Source organism: Rhinopithecus roxellana, chromosome 4 (assembly GCF_007565055.1).
Source record: "Rhinopithecus roxellana isolate Shanxi Qingling chromosome 4, ASM756505v1, whole genome shotgun sequence".
In the NCBI taxonomy this organism is placed as follows: domain Eukaryota; kingdom Metazoa; phylum Chordata; class Mammalia; order Primates; family Cercopithecidae; genus Rhinopithecus; species Rhinopithecus roxellana.
The window spans coordinates 5,132,451-5,148,976 of NC_044552.1; positions in this window are offsets into that span (position 1 = coordinate 5,132,451).

The window sequence follows — 16,526 nt, forward strand, 5'->3', positions numbered from 1 at the left end:
GGATGAAAAGACGAAAACCAACCAAACAAAATGCAAAAGCATATGTTTGCTCATTGGTGGTGTGGAGAAATACTAATAGTTGATGCTGAAGAAGGCTTGCTTGAGAGGACTTTTAACCAAGGGTCTGTATTCTTTCAAGGTTTCATGAAAATAAGGGTAAATGGTTTTCAGAGTTCTGTCTCACAAATCTCAACCAAATGAGCATAGACACAGAACTTAAAAAATAGAGGCAGAAGAGATTAAGGACAACTCATTCGCTAGGGGGTTGCTTGGGTTTACATTTGGGGCATCTAAAGGATTAGATGATGAAGTTTCAAAATTATTCCATGTTTTACTTGAGAATATAAAATAAAATGTAAATGATTGTATACATATAAACACATACGTATATGCATAGTCTGTATGTGTTCATATATAAGTAGAATGGACTTTTAAATACCCATAATCATGCCTAATATTTATCAAGTGCTTAGTGCTCCATGCACTGTTTTCAGCACTGTCCATTTCCTGTTTTAAGTAGTGTACATCTTAGTTATTTATCACGATTACTTTATTAGGGAGGTTCTCTCTTTCCTCCCATTTTACAGATGAGAAAACTAAGGTACAGAAATTCAAGTCCAGGTTCATAGCATTGGTACGTGATAGAGGTGGGCTTGAGGACAAGGCATTCCAACTCTAGAGCCTGCTACTCCATTAAATAGCAGTTCATAATTTTAAAAAATTACATCTGGAACAGATTCAACATTCATATTTGCATATCGCTTTGCCTGAGGTTCTGGGAATATTTACTTCAAAATTAAAACTGAAATAAAATAAAAAGGCAAAATCGATTCAGGAGAAACTGTTTCTTATTTCAATGCTGGAAAGAAACCACATCACTTCTTAGCAGGATGCAAAACATCAGTTTAAAATAAAACAGGCTCATCTCGGCAAGATTTCTTTCTGCTTAATTCTTGACCTTCGCTAGTGCCGAAGCCCTTGCCCTGTGCTTGTCTGCCTGTGCTGGAGTCTACTTTAGAGTCAGTGTTACTTCCATCTAGGCTCTGACAGAAGGTGCCGGCCTGCGGTCTGTACGTGGGTTTGCCTTAGCTTCTCCTCTGTAGGTGCCAGCATTACATCGAAATCTGGCCCCACTAAGCTGTTGTGTTAGTTCAGAATGCATCCAGCCCACAGTAGCTTAAACAAGTAAGGGTTTATTTTTCTCCTGTAGGGAGAGTTTGGAGGGAGGCAGCGGCTGGTATTGGTTTATCTGTTCAGTGTTACCAGAGTTGGAGTCTCTGCAGTGCTCTTGGCCCTTCCTTCATGTTTGCAATATGGCAGTCGCAGCTCCAAACGTTCAAGGCAGGCAGTGCGGGGAACAGGCAGCACCAGCCATGTCTGTTTCCTTTATCACGAAAGCAAATCTTAAAAGACCCAGTACCCTTCCCTTTCCCTTTCTCCCCTCCAGTGACTTGGGTAAGACCTGGTCATGACTAGCTGTAAAGCAAGCGGGAAGCATGTCTTTGCTTTGCAAGAGAGAAGTAAGTGGAGATGGGTGTGGAATAGCTAAACTATGCAGTTTACCCTCACATCTCAGTAGACCTTCTAATTCAAGGAACAGTCTGAATTACAGACTTGTGTAATAGATAATCAAATAACTTTCAAGTTCATGCTATAAATTAAATTGGGCTAAGTCGTGTCTTTTTCTTTTGTAAATTTTTACAATATTGAGTTTGATCTCTTAAATATTTGGCTCTAAAATCTTATTTAAAATATTTCTTTACACTGTCAGAAAGAAATGACTTCTTAAGAAAGGGTAAACTTAAATTCAGATCCTGTCTAAATGATCTCAAATTCCAAAATGTTGGATTTCAAACTAGTGAAATTTTACTAAACTCCACTTGTTTGAATAATGTTGCCTTCTGCATCTACGCTCACTTAAATGAGATTTACAGAACAGAATTCAAACACAATTACCTTGTTCGTGAAAGTTTTTAAAAGGTAGCATTACTACTCTAGTTTCATTTTGACTCACTAGTGCACGTTCTTGGTAATATAAAATTCTATATTTTGTGTTAGGGTAGTCACCCTAACTGGACTTGGGTTTGAATTCAGGCTCAAAAATTACGGATATAGAATATAATGTTATATTCTATATCCATATTCTATATAATAGAATATAATGTATTCTACATAAATAGAATATATTATAATATAAAAATATAATATATATTTAATATGTAATATCTTCTATATATTATATTTATTATGTATTATATAAGTAATATAATACAATATAATCTATAATATATCTCATACATTATATATGATATATAATTATATAATGCATATTATTATATTATATAATTATATATAATTATAACTGTATAATTACATTATATAATTACATATAATATATAATTATACATATATACACATATATATTATATTAATATGTTATATATAATTATATATAATATATTATATATAATTAAAAATTACATATATAATTATAACATATAATTATATATAATATATAATTTATCATTATATTGATATATTATTATATATTATATATTATAATATGTATATTATATTGATACATTATATTGATATATATCTATATATATCATTAGATTATATATGTAATATATAGTTAGGTTATATGTGTAATATATAAATATATAATATAATAATATATAATATAAATATATAATAATATATAATATAAATATATATAAATTTTTCTTAAATTTATATTTCAGACAAAAAACTATGCAGTCTAATTTCAAATACGAAATTTAACACACTTGGGAGGGATGTTTCTACAAAAATTCAGTTGGTAAAATAAGAGGGAAAAGTAAAATAAATTGCAAAAAAGAAACTAATACTTTCTAAGAATAACTGATAATGAAGAGAAACAGAGATGGAGGACTTTAAACCAATGGTAGGTAATGGGTTCTCTTTTAGAGGTAGATTTATGGGTTGAAGGGCCACATATTTGTCATCCACACAGAGACAGTTTGAGAGTGAAAGGGGCACAATGAATACTTATGCCAGGATGAGAGGCATAAACTGGGGCCGTTTCAGGCAAAGCAGGATGGGTAGTCACCCTAACTGGACCTGGGTTTGAATCCAGGCTCAAAAATTATCAATTCAATAATCAGGAAAAACTTTCATCATCAGTATTATGTTTTTCTGAAATATTTAATTTTGTATACTTTTGGATGATATGTATAATTTGGAATATATCATGAAGGTTTTGAAAAGTGTGGACAATGTGAGACTTGTAACTGAAAATATTCAGAAACTAAAAACCATTTTGTATTTTTTATCAGTGCTAGCACTTCATGTACAAACTGCCAAATGGTAGCTTCAGCACTTTATTTTTGTAGTTTATTTTTCATCATCCATTAAATTTAAGTAATCTTTACTAAATCCATATTATAGATCAGATATTATATCACTGGGACCCTTAATCCTTGTGCTTATAAAGTAAGCATTCTTAGTTTTATTTTTCAAAAATATTTTACCTCTGCAAGAGTAAACGACTTGCTCAGAATCTCATGTCTGGTAAACAGCAGAGCCTGCATTTAAACCCAAGTCCAGTACTCTCTCCCTTATTGTATAGCTATTTTGAATATATTATTTAACAAAAATTATCGTTACTTTTTGAAATATGTGCTTAAAATGCATGCTGCATTCTTAAACATATTTTCAAATTACATTTCACGGCCAAATTTATCTCCATAGGAATGTGCCTCTAATTTTATAATGGTATCAATGGGAAAATAAAAGGCTGTATGGAATTTTGCTTGACTGCCAACTCTGTGGGAGAGATATAACAATGATAAGCCTAGGATTTGAAGACATAAAAAAGTTAACAATTCCAAAGCACTATTGTTATCAATATAAGATATTTGAAAGTAGAAACACACCTTTATTTTGGACAGGATTTCCAGAACCCTGAACAATGTAGTTCATTGTAAAGCAGATGTGATATAAGACAGGGAACATCCTGTACCTACAGGAGGAGTTTAGTTCATTGCTCAAGTTTAGTTCATTGTTATAAGTGACCTAATTTACAAAGAAAACACAATGTGAAACTTCATGATGAGGATGTCATTTTTACACATTTAGATATAGAATAATTGGCCGGGCGTGGTGGCTCATGCCTGTAATCCCAGCACTTTGGGAGGCCAACCAAGGCGGGCAGATCACTTGAGGTCAGGAGTTCAAGACCAGCCTGGCCAACATGGCAAAACCCAGTCTCTACTAAAAATACCAAAAAAAAAAAAAAAAAAAAAAAAAAAAAAAAGATTAGCTGGGCGTTGTGGTAGACGCTTGTAATCCCAGCGACTCGGGAGGCTGAGGCAGGAGAATTGCTTGAACCTGGGAGGCGGAGGTTGCAGTGAGCCATGATTGTGCCATTGTGCTCCAGCCTGGCAGACAGGAGCAAACTCCACCTCAAGAAAAAAAAAAAAAAAGGGGGGAAAGAAAGATATATAATAACTTTTTAAAATTTGGGGTCAGTTTATCCAGAATTAAATTAAAGATGCCAGAAATAAATAGCAGCTGTTTAACCACGTAGCAGCAACATTACACAACAGTTCAGGACAGGAGACAAAGATGAATTATGTTGATAGGTTGTGAAGTGGCAAAATTATTTGTGCCTTTTCTTTTAGCCATCAGTGTTGAGTTCTCCATTACCCACTCCTTTTAAATGATTCTACTGAAAAATGCAAAATAGCTCAATCCATTCATTTTTTTATATTCTCTTAAAATAAAACACCAGAGCTGTAATTTGCTAATCATATTTCATCACTCATGACAATCACTTCACAGAATCATGGTTGGTGAAATCGTTAAGCGTCTGCTTGGCTGTTATTGTATGAAGAAGGCCCATTTTGGCAATGGAAGAATGTGTTGATCAAGAGCAATTCACAAGATCACAGATTCTATACAGAAATGTAGGTTTTAGTAGAGATTTATTTTTATCCTATGGCAGCTTTCAATTTTCTATGACGATAATTATTGACCTAGATGTTCAAAACAGTGGATTAATCCATCTAGTTGGGTGAAGGCCATGGGAGTTGAATGAAAAGGAAACTCTTCCTTTTATGGTAATGCCAATTCCAGTGGAAAATGTCTGTTAGTGGCTTTCGCAATGATCCAACTGACTGCCTTGTGCTGAGCAGCCAGGAACATGTGACCCTTGACACATGACTCATCTGCGATGCTGATTACATAGTTTTCTCTTTCTTTTTTTTTTTTCTTTTGGCGTGGGGACAGAGTTTCATTCTTGTTGTCCAGGCTGGAGTGCGAAGGCGTCATCTCAGCTCACTGCAACCTCCGCCTCCTGGGTTCAAACGATTCTCCTGCCTTAGCCTCCCGAGTAGCTGGGAATACAGGAATGCACCACCACGCCTGGCTAATTTTGTATTTTTAGTAGAGATGGGGTTTTTCCATGTTGGTCAGGCTGGTCTCGACCTCAGGTGATCCACCTGCCTCGGCCTCCTAAAGTGCTGGAGTCACAGGCATGAGCCATCGTGCCTGGCTGATGATGTAGTTTTAAGTATCACCAAGAATCCATTATTTTATTCAGAAGAGCAAGTAATATTATTTACGAGCCAAAGCGTTTTGCTGAGTGCTTCAAATTACACAATGCATTTCATCTAATCTCCCAACAACCTTAAGAGGTAGGTATTATTATTTCAATGTTATGAAAGAGAAAGCTAAAGCCCAGAGAAGGGAAAGCTATTTGTTAAGTCACGCAACTAATAAATAGTTGAACTAAATTTGATCTCAGGTCACTGGTCTCCAAGTTCATTGCTATTTTCTTTAGACTGCAGTGCTACTTCTCAATAGCTGTGTGCACATAAGAAACTCCCAGGGATGAATGATAGGCTCAAAGGTAGTCAGCAGTTATAAGCCTGAGTTAGGAGGTATGAAGAAGTATAGGATCAATGATCCTTCGGTCAGGAAGTAAGTAGCCTGTGCCTCATTCCAGAATTCCTGCATCAAGGGTGAATTTTTAGGGGTAGCTTGTCCAAACTCTTTCTCATGTCTGGCCTTCTCCAACTGTCTACCAGTTCACTGGGGCACCAACGCCCTTTTGCCCCCATCACAGTGTGGAAGATTCATTTGTCAAATAGGATGTTTCCAGAGAACATATCTTTCAGATTGTAAGGTTACTGTGTAGACAAACATAGGTTTGGCTTGCTTAAAATTCCCTTTTTAGATCTACTTTAGTTCCCCTTCCTCTTCCTCCTGTGACCCCATTTCTAAAATAGTAGTAGAAATTGTGGAATGAATGAAAACATGAGCATCTTCTGACAGAGAAGTCCTTTCCGTAGCATCTCTGCTGACGTCAAGTTCTCTCCCACAGCACCCAGGTTTGTGTCTTATCTTTGTTCTTTATTTAGTTGAGTGACCTTCAGCCCACTTTACCTCTCCAAGTCATAATGAAAAATCACTAGTCTTATAGGTGTCCTGTGAGAATAAATTGGGATGGTGCAGATGAGCGCAATCTGCAAATTACAGAATGTTCTAGAGACAAGATCAAAGGTGGCTGCCACCTCCTTCCTATGGGGCCAGTTACCCTGCAGATAGACACTCACTTCTCACTGAGTCGCTTAACATCTATGAAGATGAAGTGACATTTGGATCTAATATTATTTGAGGGATTCTAATTCCAGTGGTAGTGAAAATTCTTGACTTGCCAGAGTTAGGGACTCTCTTCAGTGTTCCCGCAGAATCTCGTATCTCTCTTCCCTGCAGAACTTATCCCATGGAATTGTGACTACCCTTGACCTCAGTATCCGTGAGTTCTGCATCTGTGGGTTCCGCTAATCTTGGATAGAAAATATTCAGGAACAAACCTCCAAACAGTAAAAAACCCAATATAACAATAAGAAATACAAATAAAAACCAATACAGTAGAGAAAACGATTTACATTGTATTAGGCATTTTAAGTAATCTAGAGATAATTTAAAATATAAATGGATACTGTGCCTAGATGATATGCAAATACTATGCCATTTTATTTAGGGAACTTGAGTATCCACAGATGCTGCCCCAATCACCCACGGATACTGAAGAACGATAGTATCTCTTTACATGTCTATTTTCCCCCCTCAAGAATAAGAAGCCAGTTTCAGTTACCTTTGTATCCACGGTGGTGGATACAAAATACCACCCACAGGTTGACATTCAACCTGGCATACTATGGGCACTCCATAAATGTTTAAGAAGAATGGGTATTTGCTGAACATTTACCTGGTGCCACTGTTTCCCTATATTAAACCATTTAATCCTCGTATCAATAAAATTATCATTTTACTGTTGAGGGAACTGAGGTTTTAGGGATGTTAAGTAGCCTGACCAAAGTCACGTAGCTCTTAAGTGGCAGCTCTGGGGGAGTCCAGGGTGTGTCTGGGATGGGGTCTTCTGACTCAAGACTACTCTTAAATACTGCAATTTGTTGCCCTTAAGACACCACTCACACCCGTAATCCCAGCACTTTGGGAGGCCGAGGCAGTTGAATCACTTGAGGTCAGGAGTTCGAGACCAGCCTGGCCAACATGGTGAAACCCTGTCTCTACAAAAATACAAAGAAATTAGCCGGGTGTGGTGGCGCACGCCTGTAATCCCAGCTACTCGGGAAGCTGAGACAGGAGAATCTCTTGAACCAGGAGGCGAAGGTTGCGGTGAGCCGAGATAGTGCCATTGCACTTCAGCCTGGGTGACAGAGCAAGACTACATCTCAAAAAAAAAAAAAAAAAAAAAAAAAAAAGACACCAACAGTCTGGCCGGGCAAGGTGGCTCACGGCACTGGGTGGATGGCTTGAAGCCAGGAGTTCGAGACCAGCCTGGCCAACATGGTGAAACTCCACCTCTACTAAAAATACAAAAACTAGCTGGGTATGGTGGCACATGCCTGTAATCCCAGCTACTCGGGAGGCTGAGGCATGAGAATTGCTTGAACCCAGGAGGCGGAGGTTGCCATGAGCCAAGATTGTGGCACTGTACTCCAGCCTGGGTGACAGAGTGAGACTCTGTCTCCAAAAAAAAAAAAAAAAAAAAATCAATACTCATTGCAGAAAACTTGGACAATAAAGGAAAACATGCCTAAGAGAAAAATATTATTTCCTTTATTCTTGTGCATACAAACATAATTCTACCACCCAGAGCTAACTACAAGTAGCATTTTCCCTCATTCTGTGGGTGGTATTTTGTATAGTTGAGTTTATACTGTAAATGAATTCATAGCTATTTTTTACTTTTAGCCTATTATAATTGCTTTTAATGACAAAAATATCTTTACATAAATAAGTAGATTATTATTTACCCAAACATTCTCCCATAATCGGGCACTGTATTTTTCCTTCCAGTTTTAAATGATTCTGTAATTAGCATTTTTGTGTATAAATCTTTTGTATGTATTGTACTTTTGCGTGGTTCACAGAAGAGGATATTATTGATACACATTGCCAAATCGCTTTCTACAAAGATGGTACTAATTCACATCTCCACCAGCAGAGTCTGAGCAGGCCTTAGACCTAGTTGGAGAGAAGTTTTGGAAGGAGATGAGTGCAGAGATTTGAAGATTCTGAGAAAGTAAGACCCAGCATCAGGAAACAGGGTGTGAAGCGGTACTGGCCTTTAACACCCCTGCTCTTTATCCACTTAGAATGGGGATCCCCAATGCCCAAACCACTAACAGGTACAAGTTCATGGCCTGTTAGGAACCGAGCCACACAGCAGGAGGTGAGTGGTGGGCAGGTGGGTGAGCCAGGCTTCATTTGTTTTTACAGCCAGTCTCCCTCGCTTGCATTCCTCCCTGAGCTCCCCTCCTGACAGATCAGTGGCAGCATTTGATTCTCAAAGGAATGTGAACCCTACTGCATGCGAGAGATCTAGGGTGTGCGCTCCTTATGAGAATCTGATGCCTGATGACCTGTCACCGTCTCCCATCACCCCCACATGGGACCAGCTAGTTACAGGAAAACAAACTCAGGGCTCGCTCCCACAGATTCTACATTATGGTGAGTTGTATAATTATCTCAATTTATATTACAATGTAATAATAATAGAAGTAAAGTGTACAATAAATGCAATGCACTTGAATCAGCCCGAAACCATCCCCCACCACCAGCTGGTCCATGGAGAAACTATCTTCCACGAAACCGATCCCTGGTGCCAAAAAGGTTGGGGGGACTCGTGCCTGAGAAATGTGGAATGAAACAAAAGCTGCCCCAAAACAGAAGGAGGATTCTGTTGTCTTGGGCTGCCCCTTCATTTCAGTCTAAGTGTTGGAACTGCTCCAGCCTTGCTAGGTGTGGCAAGTCATGAGGCCTTAGTTCAGCAGCGGGATGATGATGTAGTTTTAAATTTGACTAAGAGTAATAAAGCACTTTTCAAAGACAAGGCAACCCCTCCAGAAAAGATTCTTAGAATTCTCCCCTTCTCTGTATATGTGCCGTGCAGTGCATGTGTGTGATGGCATTGGTAGTGGGGGTGGGGGGAGGGATGTCAATTTGAGAACAGTTGCCATTAAGAAGAAATCAACTGATCAAAGGAATTAACGTTTTCATTTTCCTGGGTTTTTGGAGCTTATTTTGTTAGGTTTGGCACACCACAGTGAATTTAGGGCACCATGCTGTGGCCTTTTCATTAATACCTGGGACACTGTCTCTAGCCTATGGCACTTAGGAAGAGGAATTAGAAACATATAATTCACCAAGTGTCTAACTTCATATCTTGTAAGACCCCAGTTTTAATTATCCAAGAAAAGCATTTACTTTTCTCTGCCTTTATTTTGTGCTTTGAGTTGTATTTTTTTGGCTTTTCTCTCCCTTCTTGTTCTTCTCTTTAGCTCTCTAGCAATTATGTCTTGACTGCAGGGCACACATTTTTCCCTTCCAATACATTCAGGGGCTCCATTTTTATTATTTGTCTTTGCAATAACTATATTCACCTGTTTATGTCTCTTGGCTTTTTTTTTTTTTTTTTTTTAAGCCCAAAGACCAAGTGTGCTTTGCTTAGGTTGTTAGGAAGAAGAAAATGACCTCTTGGTTCCAGAGCAGCAGACCTGGCCATACTGGGATGCCAGCAGTATGAGCTACAGATGGTTTGCAGTAAAAATTGCATCCTTCCACAAAAAGAGTAAGCATCCACTGGGAGGCGGGGCGGGGGTGGGGGAGGGATTGGTAGCATTTACCTTGGGCATGTGAAAACTTTCATTTTGGCAAGGAGCATTGTAATTAACACCACGGACTTCAGAATCAGATAAACCTGAATCGGAGGGCTGGCTCCACTTAATAGCTTATGAACTTGGCAGTGTTTTCTGAGTTTCAGTTAGTTCATCTGTGAAATGGGGATAATGACATTTACCCTATAGGGTGGCTGGAAGGATTATGTGAGATAAATCACATAGACCACTCAGTGCAAGGCCTGGCCTGTGTGCTCCATAAATGTTGGCTGCAATTATTTTAATTATTTTTTTTATCATCGTCATTATTCGTTTGACTCATAAAATTTCTCACTTGGCCTATTCTATAGTAAGGATTCTTTTTTTCTTTCTACGTATAGTATAGCCTCTATTTTTCTGGTAATCTCAGCAGATCAAAGTGAGGGAGAAGTCTTTCCTCAGGAACCTGCTAATATTGTGATAAGAATAGCATGTTGGATGTATTTCTCTTCCTTTTGCTGTTGTTTGGGAAACACTGTCTGTTTCCATGGCTTGAGCAATAGTGTTTGATTATAGGGTTAACTGATCCCTAAATGGATAGGGAAGAACATGGAGACACCAGAGAAAATATTTATGAAGGAGAAAGCATCTGAGGCATAAGTATTCATCTAGCTTGTAATGGAATCATTCAGACTAGTGCTTTGAGCTGCCACCTGAATGCCTGGTAAAGAGCTTGCCCATACAATTTCACTCCCACATACTCACTCCTATGGTGCCTACTATAAAAACAATAAAATATTAATAATACAAAAGAGTTTTCCTGAAGATGCAGCATGTTACGACAAGTTGTAGGGCATTGACAGCAATTTTGTGAAATACAATTTGAGGCATATGTTTTCAAAATGCCTGCCCCAAATCTATGTCATGCTTGATTCAAATCGGCTGCTGTGGTCTAACATGTCTCCTCGAGTTTTTCCTTCTTATTGCTCTGGTTTCCTTGTACAATTTCTTCCTTTCCTTTCCTCCTATGATCAGTTTCCCACTAGTACAAAGTACCAGATCTCTCCAAAGCTGCTTTCTCCACACTTAGCAAAGCTCTCTATCTTTCTCTTCTGTAACTCTCAAGAGTGGGGTGAAAAGCAAGAAGACATTCAAGTTCTCAAGTGATCTTTCTGTGATTTTTAATTCTCTAGAATCAAGGTCTTGATTCTTGGTTCTTCTGGGTCTTAAACCATTTTAATAGATCAACAGTCCATCCACTTGGGTTTTTTCCTCATGTAATTGAGCCAAGTAGAGGACAGTAAACCCACTCGGTTGGAACCCAGTGCCCTGGGTTGGGTGTCTGATTTCCATGTGGGCAACTGGCCTTGCTGGCTTTGTCATCACAGCCTAGAGAATGGCCCGTTAGTGGCAGGAGGATGACTGAAACTGCTTGTCCTTTGTTGGTAGTGAAATGGGTTCATTTTCACACACAGACTCTAGTGGGTTGGGATGAAATTATTGCCATTTTAATAAATTTGGCCAAAGCTAGTTTCTGAATAAATTTGGCCAAAGCTAGTTTCTGGTGGAGAAGGTTGGGCCGTGAGCGGGGTATCATTCATCTTGCAGCTGTGAAACTCTTGGGAAAATGACTTGATGGGCCAGTGAATGTGAAGAGAAGACATATCAGACTTAGTACTTACATGGTGTGATGGTTAATATTGAGTGTCAACTTGATTGGATTAAAGGATGCAATATTGATCCTGGGTATGCCTGTGAGGGTGTTGCCAAAGGAGAATAACATTTCAGTCAGTGGGCTGGGGAAGGCAGACCCACCCTTAATCCGGTGGGCACCATCTGATCAGCTGCCAGCAAATGTAAAGGAGGCAGAAAAACATGAAGAGATGAGACGGGTCCAGCCTCCCAGCCTACATCTTTCTCCTGGGCTGGATGCTTCCTGCCCTTGAACATCAGACTCCAAGTTCTTCAGTTTTGGGACTCAGACTGGCTCTTGTTGCTCCTCAGCTTGCAGACAGCCTATTGTGGGACCTTGTGATCCTGTACATTAATACTTAATAACCTCCCCTTTATATATATAATATATAAAATGTATAAAAATTTTATATATAATATAATATATAAATAGTTAATATATAATATATATGTAATACATAATATGTATTTATATATAATATATAAAATATATAATATACAAATATATAATATATAAAAATATATTATAAGTTTATATATTATCTCTCTGGCAGGAGAGAGCTAAAATGCTCTGCATAAAAGGAAAACAGCTGAGGGAATTAGTTGCTGCTATCTGATTATTTGATGGCTAGAGGTGGGAAGTTTGGAGAGAGACTGTTGAAAATAGTAATACTAACGCACGCTTATTGAGGGATTACTGTATCTCAGGGACTGTTGTAAATTCCTATTAGTTGACTCATTGAATACTTGCAACACCACACTACCCCACTAGATGATATGATACGTATGTGTGCACATGTATGAGTTTACTGAGTTGAAATCCACTTAACATAAAGTTAACCATTTAAATGAACAATTCAACATCATGCAATACATTCACAACATTGTTCAACCACTACTTCTATGAGGTGCCAGAATATTTTCATCACCCGCACAAGGAAACCCTGTATTCATTGTATTAGTGGCTTAAAACAGTGGAAACATATTGTCTCACAGTTCTACAGGCGGGACGTCTGAAATCAAGGTGTCTGTAGGGCCATGCTCCCTAAGACTCTGAGTAGAATCTTTCCTCACCTCTTCCTGGCTTCCGGTGTGAACAGCAATCGTGGTGGTCCCTGGCTTCCTGCAGCATCAGTCCAGTCTCTGCCTCCATCTCCCAGTGGCGTTCTCTCTGTGTGTGTGCACCTTGTCTTCCCTCTGCCTCTGTTCATCTGTCTCTGTCCAAATTTCCCCTTTTTACAAGGACACCAGTCATGTTAGATTAGGGACCACACTAGTGACCTCATTTTAACTTGATTACCTCCATAAACCCTATTTCCAAATAATGCCACATTCTGAGGTACTTACCATTAGAATTTCAACACATCTTTTTGGGAGAACGTAATTCAACCTACAACACCCATTAAGCAGTTGACTCCTCATTCTCATCTCCCTTAGCCCTGGCAACCACAATCCGCTTCCCGTTTCTGTGGATTTACCTATTCTGGACATGTCATAGAAATTAAAGCATATCACATGTTACCTTTGTGTCTGGCTTCGTTCACTTAGCTAAACCTTATGTTTTTGAGGTTTCTTCATGGTGTAGCGTGTATCACTACTCCATGCCTTTTTAAGGATGAATAATATCATGCTTGTTTTCCAAATGACGAAACTGAGGCATGTTAAGGTTGAGTAACATGTCCAATAGCACATGATGAAGAGATTTCAGGTGAGGGCTCCGAGGGAGAGTCTGTTTCACTAGAACCCAGCGGCCAGGGACAATGAACTCCTTCTGGTCTAAGTTATTGGTGCTGTCCCTCTGGCCCCACTGTCCATGGCCGGAACCTCTGCCTCTCAGAGATGGTAGAGCCACCAGGACACGGAGTCATTGCTTTCACAGGGAAACATGAGATGTCTTAGGTTTAGTGTATGTGAAACACGCATGAGAAATAGAGGTCAAAAAGTGCCACTGTGGAGCACAGACAGAATGGTCTGAATGCTCTTGCAGTTGCTACCTCAGTAGTTTGTCGTCTAATATATATTACACATCTATAACCCATGTGTTTACCTTACTGTAATAATACATTTTTTATTTTTTTCTAATTTTGCTTTGTGCAAAGCCAAATCCCTTTCAGCAGCATTGGGCTAAAAAAAAAAAAAAAAAAAAGTGCATGTTTAGGGCTGGGTGCAGTGGCTCATGCCTGTAATCTCAGCACTTTGGGAGGCTGGGGCGGGTGGATCACAAGGCCAGGAGTTCAAGACCAGCCTGGCCAATATGGTGAAATTATGTCTCTACTAAAAATACAAAAATTAGCCGGGTGTGGTGGCAGTGCCTGTAATCCCAGCACTTTGGGAGGCCAAGATCAGGAGTTCAAGACCAGCCTGACCAACATGGCGAAACCCCATCTCTACTAAAAATACAAAAAATTAGCTGGGCGTGGTGGCGGGCGCCTGTAATCCCAGCTACTCGGGAGGCTGAGGCAGGAGAATCGCTTGAACCCGGGGAGGCAGAGGTTATGGTGAGCTGAGACTGTGCCACTGCACTCCAGCCTGGTGACAGAGCAAGATTCTGTCTCAAAAAAAAAAAAAAGGGCATGTTTCATGTTTCATAAAAAATTAAGTATGAAATAATCTTTTCTCAAGAATGTTGATGATGATGTACAACTTGCAGAAACGCTTGTCAACATTTCCCATACACTCAGTGGCTGTAGTCATATCACTGACCACAGGTACACCCAGAAGACAAATTGTTATGAAAAAACTATTTCAAAAACTAGTAGCTATTTTAGGAAGATTATGACTGAGCTGATAATTTAACATGTGCAATTATGTTTATATATCACTCTCGGAAGCATGACTTTTTAGGTAGTGATTTTTTTTCTTCTAAATTCATTTTGCTTGATTTTAATTTCACTCTTTCTTGTGACCACTGGGAAAGAAAAGTGATAGCTATTAACGGAATGTTTCCATCAGTGGAAGAAGAATTTTACAAACAGTTAAACGGTGCAGATTTAGATCCATTTCTTCTAGAGAAAACCAGTTCATTTAAATAATGGTTTGATGGTTTTTTTTTTAGCCCAATTCATGGACTCAAAGGAAAGCTTTTGAAGTTCATCCTGTCAAAGATATAGCCTCTAACATTGTGATTTATAACTTTACTTAAAACATTCAACAATTAAGATGGAGGAGGTACTATAAATACAGATTTTCGTGGAGTGCAGAATCATGGGAAAAATAGTGTTATTACTAAATTAAGAAATCTATGGAACAGAAATATATTTGGAATTAGATGTAGTGCGTTGAGAGTTCATAATTGCATCCAAACAAGCTGTGATAGTCTACCAGCAAAATAGAAACTATAGTTGACAAACATTATAAGTATTTTTATTTATACACAGAGAAACTGAACTACAAAATATTTGTGATAGAGACGATGTTGAATTAAAAAATTGCTGCAGCCTGGTGGTATGTGCTTTTTTCTTCCCCCCGCATGTTCTTAGATTTTAGAAATGTTTGAACCTTTGAAGGACTATTTGTAAATCAGCTCAAGCATCCTACAATATACAGTGACCTTTTACTTTTCTTTAAAAAAATGAGGCCTCTAAATTGTGCTTGCTTTTTGTTCAAAACCGGTTGGTAATTTTTAATGAAGTAGTCAAGGAATGGTGAGCCAAAAGACTTCAGCTCTTGAAGTTTTTAGGAAAATGTAATTATTGAAAACTAACCTACCTACAAAACCAAAGGATGAACAAATTAAATAAGTTATATTTGAGATTAAACAGTTATGTTATGAAATATCTTGATTTATGGGAAGGATAATTTGATGAAACTTTTATATTTAATTGGATAAATTTATGTTCTATACTGGAATGGAGTAAAATTCAGAGGTCTATGATTTTTAAGCATCTAAATTTGGCAAAACATTTTAAAAAATCCTAAATAGAGACAACTTGTTTGATGAGTTTTGTTTTTTGTTTTGCAAAGTGAGTTTTATAAAAACTTGTAAAATCTTTGTGAAAGTTTCTCTCAATGGAGATAAAAAGATGGTGCCCATGAAAAGATCTGAACTGAAATATTAACATACTTCAGGAAGAAAAAAAAGTAGAACTGGAAATGTCTTCTGTTGACCAGAATTAATTCTTAGTTTACAAGGTGCTACAGCACTTATAGAAAGAGTATTTTCTTTATTAAAAATACTATGGTCATCTAAGAAGAGTCAGTTGACAGTATCAATAATTTCAAATTTACAAACTATAAAATTCAACTTTGAAAAAGACTGCAAGTAATTTTATGAAAAAATTACAAATACATATATCACAAATACTTTCTTTAGTAAGATACCAGTGACGGGTCTGGGAGTGGTGGCTCATGCCTGGAATCCCAGCACTTTGGGAGGCTGAGGCAGGTGGATCATCTGAGGTCAGGAGTTGGAGACCAGCCTGGGCAACATGGTGAAACCCCGTTTCTACTAAAAACCAGTCTCTACTAAAAAATAATAAAATAATAAAAATTAGCTGGGCCTGGTGGTGCATGTCTGTAATCCCAGCTACTCAGGAGAGTGAGGCAGGAGAATCACTTGAACACAGGAGGTGGAGGTTAGATCCACCTAAGTGAGCTGAGATCACGCCACTGCACTCCAGCCTGGGTGGCAATAGTGAAACTCCGCCTAAAAAAAAAAAAAAA